A 15,622-nucleotide genomic window follows, 5' to 3' on the forward strand; every position below is an offset into this window, starting at 1 on the left:
ATAATTTTTAAAGTATGGACACTTTCTCGCACCTTTCAGAAATGTTTGCTTTTCATCCCACAATCCAGAAGATCAGCTTGTTTTTCTCAGAGAGACTGAAGTGCCCATAAAGACTTTGCAGACCAGCCTAACATTACATATACCATGTGCAATGGGAAAGGACATGCAGCAAATTACTAGGCTGCTGCTCTGAGCTTAGGTACGCAGCAAGCACTTGTTCTCTCTGTTTGGTGTGTGTGAACATGCAAGCAGAAGCACGTGGTGCTGCTGTATCCATAGCGTGGTAAAGGAGATGAGGAGCTGCTGGCAGTATTTTGATATTCAGTTGACATTTAGTAGTTATCTCTATTACCTGGATCCTGCTGTTGACATTGATGAGCCAGAATTAGTGCACAATTATTCATTGCTGGCTGTGGTCTAATATGCATAGTTCCATTGAGAACGATGTTTCCAAGTGCATATCCTTCTAAGCAGCAAAATATAAAAACAAAACAAGCAAAAAAATTCAACCTTTTCATGGAATGAGTTGTCTCCATGCCAGTTCTCTTCTTTGGGATCAATTTAATCAAAACACTAGTCCCAAACTTGCAATTTATTTATTTAGAGCAGCCTTTCTACATTTACACAACCCCCTGAAAAAATATTTCTTAATTCAAGCTCAAGTGAAGTTTGCAGCTAGTATTTACCACCTGAAATACAAATAAGAGGATATAGATTATAGTTGTGATCAGGTATTTCTCTTTCTATAAATACTACTTTTATGCACTTTATTTTTGACAGGCCATTATACTAGTACCCTCAGGCTCCATAGAATCACTGTTATAAACGTTTACAAGTAATGAATACTTACTGTTTAATAAAAACAAAAAAGAAGATTATGATGAGAAGATAAATTAGAAGAAGAAATAGAACAAAGCGTAATTGGCCATGAACTGTGAAATGAAAGAAAAGAATTGGTGCAACAAGGAGATTATGTTAGTGAAGAAAATAACTTAATAGACAGTGAAAGGGAATTATTTGGTCATTTTTTGACAGGTATGAAAGATACATGGATGATGGAAAGATGAAGATACACTAATAGGCTTCAGTTTATTTGAAGCTATGAAGTTGCACAGTAGTTTACCTGTGAAACTGTCTTGTTTTTATTTTGTGGTTTTTTTAACTTTTTGTAGCCAGCGTATCTGCTTTTGTCCATTGCCATCTTTCTTTTGAATCTTGCTCTAAATTCTTATGTTATGTGGACTTTGTTCAATGCAATGCCATCAACTTCAGTGTACTGATGTACCCCATTGCATTGTGAGTCCTTCATCTCATGGAAATTTTTCAGATCTTTGTATGTTTAAACTGCACTAGGCTGAAGGGTGCAATCCAGTACCCTCTGAAACTGGTGGATTAGACCCATGCTGCAGACAATGAAGAAAAAAAAAAAAAAAAAAGTAGGTATGGTGTATGGAAAGATGTATGGAAAAGATGTAGGAGTGGAAATTAATGTCTTTACCACTCATTGATGACAGAAGCCTGACTACAAAAAATGATAATGACCCATAGTTTACATTTAGACAGGGAAATAAATGTATATATTATAAATGGCTATTTTACAGGTATTCATAGTCTATCTATATAAAATGAAATGAAGTTATAAAATTCCATCAGCCTGTTTTCACTTCTGTACTTCCAGCTTATGGCAGATGACTACAGGGCATTTCCTTTGAATGGTAACTTCCATCTATATGTCAGGCTACAAACACATACAAGCCACGTAAAATATACAGGGTCTTGATTACTTTTATTATTTTAAAGATCTTGCCCACAACAATGCATATTTATTTAAGACTGTAAAACCTACAGTGCCTCAAAATATTTTAAGAATACTGTAAGCCTACCTCCTCATTAGCTTATTGTTTTTAATTGCAATACAAGCTTTTATTTTTACTTGATGTTACAGAACACTGGCTTTTCAGTAAATAATACTGTTGACTGATTTCAAAGTTTGAGGACCTGGCCTAGATCCAGCCTTATTTTCCTGTTTCAGAACAGGTCATGGAAGTAGGGCACATCAGACTGGGCTCCCAGCCGGGAGAGAGAAAATGTGTCATGACTTTTTTTGGGGAATGCAAGCAGTACCACCTGGCTCATTGAGTTCATTTCTGTAAAATCAGGCACAGTAGCAGATGACCTGCCTCAAAGTTGTAAATTCAGCCTTAACTAATTTCCAAGAGCAGACAAGGATCCGCATTTAAAAGTGGTCATCTAAGGTTTAGCTTCCTGACATCACTGCAACAGGCTGTGCTATATAAGAAATATCAGAGGAGATAGAACTTGTTGGTATTCAATGTTTGACTTTTTCTGAAAGAGGGACGTATCTGTATCATCCCAAACTTGTCATTTCAGTCTCTTACAAGTGGGACCACAGCAACTGAGACTAAGTTCTTCAGATTCCTTTCCTTCCCCTAGCTCTGTCCATGTAGTTTTACAATTTTGAACAGGCTCCAATGCCTATACTGTAAAGACAAAGAGGCATTTGTAGTAAATAATTATTTTTTGGTAGCAGCAATACAATATATATAATACTTAGGAAATAAGTTATATTAACATGGCTACTGAGCATTTTGTTGTGTACTCAAAAGTGACTCAGAAGTGACCAATTTGGAGTTGGGATTTTTGTTTTGTTGTTAATTTAACTTAATGTGTTGAACTGACATCATGCAGGCTTTGATTACTGGCATTTAGAGAGATGTATTGGGGACATGCAGAAGAGAAAGGTGGAAGAAGAGAGGTATAAATCACCTATTGTTTCTCTTCCTGAGCAGAGGAGCTGGCATTCAAGCCAAAGTAAATGGTTATGTCTGTAAATCTAAAATAAGGTTTCTGCAAAAATTACATTTAAATTAATTAAAAAATATCTTCTCTGCTGAAAGTCAATACAAAGATTTTAAAAGGTAAGGAAGGAAAATATTGTACTCTGGGGTCCTTATGTTTACATTTTATTTGAGCTATAGAGCAATTACACAGAAGATGCAAATGCTGTTGATAATGCATTATGAAAATCCACCCTTGAGTTTGCAAATTTGGGCATGAACTCTGGGGCATCAACTTGAAAAGGTTTAACCCACAGTGACAACTCTGAACAAATGATTATTAATAACAATAATATTGAGCTGTATTTGGTTTTAATATAGAAATCTGTCCTGAGAACTAAAAATGTGTGTAAAATGAATAGCCATTAAAAATCACTGATTAACACATACATTGTGAACCTTACTGTCAGATTCCAGAAAACAAAAATCAATAACATTTTAGAGAAAATAATGCTCAGAGAGCTGCTAGCATCATTTTATTTGTTAGGTCACTAAAGGAAAGTGATGCAGAATCATTGAGCGTGAATCTGGTATAACAGCCACTCTTATTTGTAGGGCTCCACTGACTGCATTGAAGTTACTTCAGATTGTGCTGGGATAAATTAACTCTTAATTTGGTCATTGTTATCTGATTTGATTCTTAAGAGATATATTTTATACTGTTTGCAAGATGGAAGACTTGTAATTTCTAAGCTTAGGCAAAGCAGTTATATCTGGTGAGGCATAAACTTCAACCGGGATTTCTATTGTATCCTTCACCTATTCTGACCTTCTCTAGTTTTACTTTTTAATTCTGGAGAGTGGTGACAATTTTTACTACCAAAAAGCTCCAACATTGCAGTCTGGTGTCATGAATACATAAACCACTACATGTGCTAAGGGGTTTTGCTAAAGGTCTTCATGGCAAATGTACCCTTGTTTAATCCATGGATTTAGAGAGGTTAACATTGCTTCTGATTACAGTAAGGAAGGAAAAAAGCAAGTTATGTAGGGGGAGGAGTAGGTTGTAAATGCAAGTAGGGTTATAAATGCAAGAGGGGGGACAGTTCTTTGATTTGTACTCATACTGTATTTATTGGTGCCAGACAGACTGCTCCTTGAATACCTTTATTTTGAACAAGTAGTGATTTCCAGACTAAGAGTGAGGATTTTTTTAATAAACCTATCAGTATGTCCACACTATAACTGCAAAGTCTAACAATAGTATAGGTATGCATATCTGAGCTAGCATTAAGCTCTGGCCCCCATACCTGTGTACAGACTTCATCACATGTTGAACAAATCTGTTGAGGTCAATGCCCTTGAGCAAATATTTGCACTGAAGTGTACATTCCTGCTTTTCCCAACATCTTCCAAAAGGAGACATGGAGAAGAATGGGAGGAGGGACAACAGAAGACTCTAATCCTTGCATAACATTCCTCAGTGATGACTATGGAAACAAGCTGTAAGATGGGATTTCTGTTTTTATAGCAGTCATCATGCTCTCAGCCTTGTCTCTGCTTGGCTGCACCCACGCTCTGGTGTAGATGTTTTAATGCAAGCCAGTCTTTAGAATGCAATGGGATTTCTAATACTCGGTGGTAGATGTTTCACTATGACTAATTCATAACAGTGTCCGGGTTCTGATGGGGACTCTCAGACTTTTGTGACTGAGTGACAAGCATAGCTTGAGAAATCAGAGCCACTATGAGAAGTGTAGGTTTGCAACAATACAAATGCAGACACTGAATAATTGTATAGAATTAATTTGGGTTCCTATTCAAACAATTAATGATGACAAAAATATCACTGAGCTAACTGGTTTCTTGAGTTCACACAGTTTTATCCAAAATTTCTTTCAAAAGCTGTTTCCTTTGACTTCGCTGGACTTTGAATCAGATCTTCTTTGATACTAATTTACCTACTTATATTTTGAGATTTGAGGATTTCCACATGATCTCTCAGTACTCCTCATGGTTTCATTCATACAGCTGGAATGGTTGGTGTTGATTTAGCACAGCCAAATTATCATGAATCACAAGTCAAACCTGGACGTGTGAGAGTGGGATCATGTTTTAAAAAGAACAAATTCCTACTTGACCAATGTAAAGTGACTCAGGTAAGAGGAATAAACATTTTGTACTTTTGGATTTTAATGTTAGAAGTTTCTTTCTTGTGTATTGGCTTTAGTAATTGCTAAATTCCATCTGATAGAAATGACAAATAGTCTTGTTTTCCAGCTGACAATTTCTTCATTGTTTCTAATTTAAAAACCCGAGTACTTTATGCATGAAAGAGAATTAAGATTCCTTTCTTTAAAATGTAGTGACAACTTTAAAAGCTCCAAGAAAGTTGAAAACAGAGATATTGCACCTGACTTCAATAAGCATAACCCAATAGAAGTAGAATAAAAACATAATAGCATAATAATTATTACTGCTTAGTAGATATCTATGCTACAGTAACCCCTAGAATTCTTGGTAAGGCTCATGGACTCATTGCACAAATATAAGACAGACTCTGCTCATACTTGCTCAGAATCTAAGGACTTAACTGCAAGGATCTTTACACCAAAGTTTCTGTGCCTTTGCAGGGTCCCTGCCTATGCACAGAGTTCCTATGGTGGAAATCCAGCTGCAGGGTCAGAGTTTCATGGCTCACAAGCAAATCCAAGTGCAAATGTAAGGCTTGACACAGACAAACCAACTGCAGATAACTCCGGAGAGCTTGTTTCAGCAATGCTAATGAGCAGTGCCAAAATACTGGCCCTGTGATGCATCTATATATTACAGTTACATGAATGGAAATTAGTCTCTATCTGTCCAATGCTTTAGATGCTGCCACTGCTTGTCTTGCTATACTTCAGTGCTCATTCTGTCATATTTATTGTGTCTCCCTGCATAACGTTGAATGTATTTTATTTAATTTTTCTATACCATAAATGTCAGAACTAGACATTTATTTCATGGGTGTTTGCTTTTGGAGGCAACCTAGACTTGAAGACCTACAGCTTTCTCACAAACCTATGTTCCTACAGGGCTTTTTCTTGTTTATTTTTTTTTTTCCTCCTCTGTCCCAATTTAGGGTTTTAAGCTGGCAGATTTCTTGCAAGTGTCACAGCAGGTAGTGAAAAAGAGGGGATGAGGCTAAGTCCAGAAGTTTCTGCTCAGTTCACTTGTTTTGTACGTCTTTATATTTTAATGATTGTTTTAAGTGAAAGAATCTATTCATTTTAGAATTTTTATCAAAAGGAAAATTTCTTTGCAGAAAAGGTTGCCCTGAGTTTCTGCTACTTTAAAATTTTGTCATGTGCCAATATCTTTCTGCACTGCCAGCTAAAGCTGCTGTTCTCCTCTTCTCTGTATAGTAGGTTATAGTGACTTCTTCAGCAGAATTCAGACCTCTGAATTAGGTAAAGTCCCTAAGGCTTCTCAGTGTTAGCTGATGATCTGCTGTGGTTAGTTCTGCATCTCCTTTTTTTTATTGGGAGGGTGAAAACCACCATTAAGTTGGTGAGTAATGGCTTGAAAAAGCATGGCACTAAGTTCCTAAATTGTGTGGAAATAAAACAAATCAGAGTGTGGGGTTCAGTGGCAGAAAGCCACTGTGTGGCCAGTACTACAGGATTTTTTCAAAGCTTTTATACCAAGTACAGATTACATTATACCTGTGTGAGAGGTAAACTTCTGAACTGCAGAAGAGAAACTAAATGATCAGAGGTCTGAGAAGACCCTGTAAACATAGCAAGCTCTTTCTTCTAGTTTGTTATGTATATATTATGTATATAGTGGTATAATGATCCTTTTTTAGCTCACCACTGTGCTGCAAGGATCAAATAATTATGCCTCACCAGTGCTTTGAGCAATGTGCTATAGACTTTGCCATGTGGAATTCATCTGTTTTCATATGTGGCAGTGTGCTCCTATCAGGCAGTGTGCCCTCTGTGAATTCAGACTGGTTTGATTTGTGTGAAGTTGTCAGTGTCATAGACAGTATGGATTTTCTTCATTGTTTTTGTTTCTAGGGTTTATCTAGACCAAGTCTAGGGATGCAGAGGAGTTTTACACCATGATCATCAAGGGCAGACAGGTATTTAGGTAGTTACTTTGGTAAGTACTAAGCTTTTTTTGAAGGAGGATGTGGACATTAAGATTTCTTCAGCTGGGGAGCAATAGCACAAATAGGGGAGACTTTCTGCCATCACTGAGTAGGAATGGGTATTGTGGCAGAGATTTCTGATACCAATAGCACAGTGAAGTTGTGGGTGAAGTGGGGAAATAAGCTTGAGACTGGTGCTAAAATTAGCAAATGCGGGATAGAGATGTCAAGTCTGGAGTCATTGTACTTCTCTGTAAATAATTTAATCCTGAAGTAATGTCTTCTGTCTGAAAATAGTTAATTTGCTATTTTATAGCAGCAGACTAACCTATTCAGAAATAGAGAAGTTTGGGGTTTTTTACTTTGTGGTAGGTGACTCTATACTCCTTATGAATGTGTGTATCTGTATGCTGAAATTAAAGTATCTAGATTCTTAATGAAATTCATCCTGAATAATTTTCCACCTTTTGACTTTCTCAAAAGGAGTTCAGAAACATAAGATGGAAGAGTTGCTAATATAAGTGAAAGAACAGACAAAATTTTATTTATGTAAAACTGGCTCACGTTATTAGCTCTTACGCTAAGGGGAAAATCAGTGTAGTGCAGGCCAGGCTTGGGGACCTCTTGTAGCCAGCTGGCACTAAGTAGATATCGAAGAGTCTTGTTCACCCCTCCCACCCCCCCCACTCTGTATGAGGACATTCAGACAGCTGAAAAAAGCCATTAACAGGATCTGTATTTTGGTTTTGTTTTATAACCAGAGATAGTAACAGAGTAAAGCTTTTGCTGTTGAAGGATTGTAATTGCAATAATTGCAATAACCTTATATGGAAGTCCAGGACTGACTCCTAAATGGGAGATTGGCTTTGGAATGGGGAATTTGGAACACAGAGATAAACCAGCCTTTGAGCTACTTATGAAGAAACGGATGGGAAATCTATTTCAGCTTTGTAGATGTCAATATTGTCCCTCACTTTAAAATAAACCTTACTGCAAATCTACATTAAATAAGTTGCTGTTTTGAGTTTGAAACTGTATTTAAGAAATAATTGGGTACCTGCTTCTCTCTTCACTGAAGAGAGAGGTGATTTAGCTCTTCTACAAGTCGTCAGGCAGACTACTTCGGCAAAATCATGCTTGTCATTTTAACAGTAATATACTTATGGCTGAAGTATTCCTCTTCCTTCACCTGTACAAAGCCCTCTATGCGTCAATGTGATTCTGTCAAGGTAAACAAGAGCAGAATCTATCTCATTCTTGATTTAATAGAAAATGCTGAATTGCTTAACAGGATTTTTTTCCTATCTCTCCTTCCCCACTACCCTGCTAATAAATTAAGAAATTTGCATGAAAGAATGTAAAGAGTAGCCTCATCAGCTGTAGTGAAATAAGATACTCTGAGATTTCCTATATTGGTGGAAGAAAGAATTGTTAAACCTGACTTGGTAAGAAACTCTTTGCACTGGAGAACAAAATACCACTACGAAAACTAGTACTGAATAAAAAGACAGAACTAACCAGTTATAGGCAGTAATAGGGCATCCAAGAACAGGTCTCTGTCAGGAGTAAAATTACAGGATCTTGATCACATTAGTGTGGGCACAATTATATAAGAATTCCCGTGGATTGCAATAATGTTACTTGCATGTACAAATATTTGGTCTGTTGGGCTGCTGGAGGAGTGATTCCTGTACAAAGATTGCATCTGGGCTTTTGGCTTTGTCATAAGACAATGATGGGGATTTTAACAAAAGCCACTTCTTTTGCATGAGATCTGTATATTTGGCCTAGTGCTGTAAGAATACATTTTTGGGGGTCCTGAGAGCATTAGCATTCAGCTGTGCCTTTCTGTTATTGATGGAACAAAGTGAGGTGGATTTTATTCAATGGGGTTTGCCCCATTTTTCATGTTCTTCCTCTCTAAAAAAGCAGAGTTATGGCTTATGGCCCCAGGACCAGGAAGTATTAGCCAAATAATTAATAACAGCAGCTGTCAGTGACACAAAAATGAAATTGGTAAATAATGTTGTCAAGGACAATACCTTTTAGTTCTGAGAGAAAATTGAGCCAGTTTGTCTTTTTATCCTTGTTGCTTTCTTTATATTCATGTGGAAACACAGACCATTTTACAACTGAATTTCCTTGGCAGTGTCTGCCTCATCCTGAGCAGTGGAACTTGAACTTCACTCTCATTCTTCCTTCCCATGAAGTAACTTCCTTTTCTGCGGTCTTGCTGAGACAGTTATGGAACCAGTTGGCCCCTTTCCTCCATCAGCCAGCCATGTATTCTCCTTTGTCATTCTGGGATGCCACATGTTACCTGTGCCTGCCACCCATCATCACATTTCTTCCACAAGGTAAAGTCCAGGCTACGAGGTGCCTTGCTGGTTTCCCATGCAGTCAGCTACATCATCTCCTCTGCTCTTTTCTAGTATTTCCTCAATTGAAGTCCATTTCCTGTTTCTAGTCTGTAGCCTTGAAGGACGAGGGAGCAAAAATGGGCCAGAGTCCTCTTAAAAATGCCTATGCAAAAGCTCCTGTTGCTGAATTCACAGTATCCAGCACAGTGAATCTTAGAAACCTGTATTCTATTGACAGGTTATATGCTTTTTCAGCTCAAACTGATTTCTTCACAAACATGGAACAGAAGCCACTAAAATGTGAAAGGAGGGAATTCTGGAACACATTTATTTTCTTCAATGTAGTTTGATCCTTTTCCCATTTATTTCAGTGGCTTTAGATCAGGCCCTATTGCTAATTTCTATTCCATTCAGTTTCCCTGGTAACGTTTTATTTTTAGCATCATTATTCTTCAGAGATCTGGCATGGAGGGTTCATTTTGAATATGAACTATTATAATTTTATTTTAAATGTGTCATTTCATGGGCAAAAATGGAAAATAAAAACCCTAAGCTGTTCCACAAAACATCTATAAATATCTGAAAAATGTGGCCATATCATATGGTTAAAACCGTTGTTACTTTTTTTTTTCCCCCATGGCTTCAGTGGAAGGTGTTTGGAAGACAAGTTGTTATGCATTCATGTATTTTTAAATGTCTTAAAAATCATTATCCTTTTGTACATTGGAGGTGTGTTATTCTGATTTTTCAGATCTGCTATCATAGCAGGCCCCAAACTGTCAGCAGCACAGTGATTCTAAAAATAATTGCTCTGGTGGAAAAGGAGAAATACTTCTCTCATTCATCTTCAGCACTAGTCACCTTCTCTCCCTGCAAACTGGCAGGACAGAAGTAATGAAGCTGTGGAGATTGTATCTGTTTCCATTTCTAGGTTCTGTTTAATGACATACACTTGTATAGCCATATGAGTGTCTTGCCTAAAAATGTCTTCAGTCTCTATAAGGAATAAGACTAGTTGAAATTCTTAGTTTGGAGACTCCAGCAATCATTACATAATGGGATTATAGTTGGAGGTTGCAGATTTTTTTTTCTTTTTTCTCCAATATTACCTGCTTGTTCATTTGAAATCCACACCATGACTCTGACTAAAGAACAAGTGTAGCAGTTGGTAAGAAATTTTGGGGGGTTTATATTGATTTAATGAATTAATTATGATTCATTTTAACCCTTTCTCTCAACTGAGAGAGTGGCCAGCCTTCCTGAGAAAAAGCAATGCTTGAGAACTTAGGCTGAATTTAGGGGGAATGAAAATAACTCTACTAAACATTAATAGGGTGAAAAAGTGAAAAAACATGCAAGCAAACAAAACCCCCACAGTCCTATACTGATATGATACTTAGAATTCAGTGATACTACCTCACTGACAAAGAGAAAAATCTAAATTAACTTTTTAAAGCTTTCAGTATTTTTCAAGGTAGTTTGGATTTAGAGTGCTATTCCCATTAACAGATCAAGGACTTTCTGATTATGTCTTTCACTCAAGTTGCATAGGAAAGATGATCTGTCAGAATTTATCAGCAGATGAGTAATTATTTATCTTATGTAGGCTCCTATTTATAATATTTGTCAAGCAAGTTCTCTCCTAGGGAGGAATTATAATATGAGCTCTACATGGTGTGAAAGCCTTCCCATACCTCAGGCTTTGTAATTTCCTTTTATCTAAAATAATTGCCATAATAAGACATAAGGTCTAAAAAGCTCTTAGGTTTTTAACTGAAAGTCCTGTGCTATTCAGAAGATGCCTTGGTTACAAGCAGGTGCTTCTATTTTCCAGCAATGCTGAAATCAAGGCTCTTCTATAAATGAAAAAGAACCCTCATTTTCTCTGTTGCTAGGGAAATGGTAAGAGAGAAATAATCCTTCCTCTTCCTTGAAGAAATGACCAATTCATGTCATAAAACGTGTCATTCTCAGTATTTTTTAGCTCTGTAGCTTCATCTGTCCAAACAGTCTCAACTAAGTCTGAGATAAGATAGTCTGACAAGACTTAGACGCTAATTGGGCCAATAAGATCTCATCACTATCTCTCGAGAGGTTAAGCAAAATGATGAGAAAGTGGCTAGTTATGGCCATTGGCCCATCCCAGCTGCCATACCCAAGAGTAGTGCTAACAGGAGTTGATGAGTTGCTTTCTGCCAAATTTACTTGTTCTCTTCACACAGACACATTTTTTTGCCTCTTACAGTGAGCAAGAATGAAAGGCTTTCTAAAAGAAGGAATTACTGGAGCTTACTAGTACAAAGGCTCATACAAATTGCCTGTCAGTCAAGTGGATGACAGGCAGGAAAGATAGATTGGTGAGGGAGGGGGTTAGGATATTTGCTAGGTCCAATTAGAACATTTCTCATTTTGAGGTTTTGAATTTTAACACTAAGGGGAGAGCTGAAATGCTGCTCCTTTCATTTGTTAGTGTGCGTTAATAATTAGCTCTTGCTTGCATTGATGGTTTGTTAGTGCTGATTATTTGATCTGCTTTGGAAGACACTCTCCTGTTTTGAAAGGTACATGTGATGATATTGCACATTATTTGCACTTCCCTTCTGTAGAATCTTTTTGTCCTTTCTTAGTAGGGAGAGAAGGAATGTGGAGCATTAAAAACAGGTACCTTGAAGCAGTACCAGCCTGCCAGAAGTGTGTGTCAGTTGGCTTTTGTTTCTGTAGGCAAAGGGGCATAACACTGGCAGTGATTCATACTGCCAATACAGTAGGGCTCAATACTGTCTCAATGGGCTGTGGTATAGCAGTTTATGCTGGCTTATGCAGTACCTTCCTTGGTCTCCTGACTGCTAGCACATAAATGCTTGGCAGAGATTAGCCTCTGGGGTCACTTCTTGACATACATATTATGGCCATCTATATAGGTTACAATCACTATCTTTCTCACTGTGTAATGACAAACACAGGGAGAGATTGTACTTCCCAGAACATGTGCAATCTAAGGAAAAAGAAAAATAATGATATGGTAAAAGGGAGAAATGGGTAAACACAACCTATTGTATGGAGTTGTAGTTTTTGTGAGAAAAGAAGGAAGGGTACCAGGACATGGTATCAGTGCTATGGTGAGGAGTGCTAGATAGTATTAAATTTAAAAAATATCTGGATTTCCACTTTTCTAAGAGCATTAAAGGAGAATGGAAGAAACTGGAGACAGCAAAGGTTTCCAGACCTTGTTGTCCTCCCCTCTTGTCCTAGTTCTGTTGCTTGTCAGCAATTTCCATGTGGTTAATCACTGACCCCTGCTACTACTACCCCAGATTTGTGATTTCCTAGGCTCTTATTGCTAACAATTTTCAAAGCCCAAAGCCTTACACAGGCTACTTGTGCTGGAACAAGGAGAACCAGGGCTGCACTGAGCCTGTGTGAATCCACATGTTCTACATAGTCATACTAAGGATAGTGTATCTGGTTTCTTACTGGCAGTTATCGAATAAGTCTGGTCATTTCAAGGGAATGTTTCTTTTTATTTTTTAATCTTTTAGAAATTAACTTAATCCACCCATCAATCATATATGTGTCCATGTGTGTGCCATGTTTTGACATTGTGTTATGTCAGGATTGCTTACCTGGGCGGAGCTGTAAGTGGTAGCAGCAGTTAGAAGATTCACTGTTAGATTTCAACATATGAGATTATTTAATTTTGGCTTGAACTGGCAGTATACATTTACCCCAGATTTATCTGGTTCCAGTCAATTCAATGGAATTCAGATCCTTAAAACACTGAGTGATTATGTTAGCTAACACACAAAGTTGCAGAAATTTTTAACATACACTATGATAGTTAAAGGATCTTGTTCATTATAACTGGGTCTTCACTGTCCCAAGAGCCACTACATCCTTTTCTTTTCTTTTTTTTTTTTTTTTAAAAGGTTATGTAGATGACAGTTTGAAAACAAACAGCATACAATGTACAAACCTTCTTAATTAGCACTCATTACTCTGATATATACCAAGCACTCTCAAGGAGTAAAAATAAGGCCAACCCAAACAGAATAATTTTATTTCTTATAACTCGTTTCAGGCAGTTAGGAGCAGAAGACTCATAGATTTGAACTTTGTGTTCAGTGGAGAGACAATGTAGTCAACAGAGATGTGTCATAATACGTTCTCAGAAACCAATGCTGCTGAGCCAAAAGGCAGTGCTTTTGTCAGCAAGGTGAAGAGTTGCCAGAATCAACTGGATGCTCAGCAAAACATCTACAAATGTGTATTGCTTCCATATTGGATAGTACGTATCTTCTTAAAAAGACATAGATTGAAAGTACTTTCCACACTTTTATGCTTAACTTGATAGATCTGTGATTTTCATATCCAGAGGCTTCTGCTTGCATAGGTTGTTCTATGGTATTGGTACCAGAGATGTGTAAACATTGCAAATATATGAACTTCTGGATTAATAGCTTCTTGATTCAATTGAATTTCCTGTTCTGGAAAGATGAAAAATTTTTTCATTAATGCAGGAAACAATTACTGTAGTTTACATAATGTCAATTCATGCTTTTTAATACAAAGCAGTGTTACTTTGTAAGCTGCTGCCACTGAGTACCATTATGCAGTAAAATCCATGTGGGAGTGCATTTAAATGGAACACCTTATTTTGGTCTTGCGAAGAGAGCAAAACTGAATAATTTTCAAACATATATTTTTTTTCCCATTTAAGTGATATCATCAGAATTCCACCAGGAACTGGCAGCACTCAGTAAAGATTAATACAGTTGCAGGAGATTATAACATCTACCAAATGTCATCTTTGTGCCCTAAATAGAATACACTTAACAGATATTACATCAGTCCGTGTAAGTTGTTACACTACTAATTTGTTTCATGTAGTCAAATCCTTTCAAGGAAGTGAGAATCAGGTGGGCTCAGAATTCACTGTATCAGCTATATATCAGAGCTAAACTCTCTCTGGATAATCTAATGCTGCATGGTGCCATAATTTTAAAGCAGAGATACATTTGCCCTTCACTGTAGAATTATGAATAATGAGATACTGACCACACAGAAATAACGTTTTAGCCTTGAACTTTTGTCATTATCATTTTTTCTAAAAGTAAACTTTAAAGTCCAGTTGCTGCAGTGATTTAAACAGTGGCTTATTTTTATTTGTTCAAAGAGTTCATTGATTCCACATAAAGCAGTTGCACTTCAGGCGAAACAAAGCTGTTAAGTCTTTACAAGACTGGTACACAACTGGCTATAATAGAAGATGAGATATGCAGTGTAGTAGTGTATGGTTCTGGCATAGGATTCCTTATGTACAAGAAAGTACCATTGATTGAAATAGGAGAGATGATCTTGCATTAGAAATATGGAATTTGAACTTCATTCTGTGGGAAATAGGTACAAAAACTGCACCAGTAAAGCACCCTGTAACTGCTATAGGGGTATTGCCTGGATAAGAAATGAAGGATAAGGCACTACAGCTTTTTTTCACTTTTCTGGGGATCCAAAGCACTCTGGACATCAGATTAAAGCTTCTGAATGAGATTTTATCCTTAATTTTTTAGAGTTTTTCATCTCCAGTTTTCCACTACTTATTAAGTCCTGCTAGAAAGTATGCCAAGTCTGTGCAGTTATATTGTATTATATATAATAATTGAACATCATATATCTGTTGCAGATTTTAAATTCTTATTGAACAAAGCAAGTTAGATGCAGTTCGTGTTATACTGCTGATCCATGGTTTGTCCTTAGGGTAGCAATGATGCAGTATATCGAGCAGCTACATTTGTTTCTATGGCAGCAGATGTCTTGCCATGTCTCTCTACAGGTTTTTCTTTGTAACAGACTATTTATACAGTCTAACACTGCTTAGTGGCACACAACTGCTACTGCCCAACTCACCATCCTTGCTAAAAATCCACTTTGTGAGCCTGACCTGGCAGTATGCTCCTTTCATGAGTTCTGAAGTATTTTAGTTGTGTTAGTTCCATGTCCAGTGTTGAATTAGCTACTCTTCTTCCTTATTGTAATTTTCCAAATTTTTAATCTTGAATCTCATAAAGTATTTATGTAACTTTTGTATCCCTTCACAGATTAAAATATGCTCTCATCAGTTCCTTTGGTTCCTCCCCTGCCCCCTCCCAATGACAAGAGTTTGAGGGGTTTTGTAAACTACGCACATGTTGTATCTTAACTATGGAGGAAATTAATTGTTTTACAGTGACCCAGTCTTCAATTATTTGATGAATAATTGAAGAGGGATTAAGAAAGCACTGATTGTACTAATTATCTGCCTACTCTGCTTAATAAACATCATGTACAAA

This window comes from Gavia stellata, chromosome 10 (assembly GCF_030936135.1).
Source record: "Gavia stellata isolate bGavSte3 chromosome 10, bGavSte3.hap2, whole genome shotgun sequence".
In the NCBI taxonomy this organism is placed as follows: domain Eukaryota; kingdom Metazoa; phylum Chordata; class Aves; order Gaviiformes; family Gaviidae; genus Gavia; species Gavia stellata.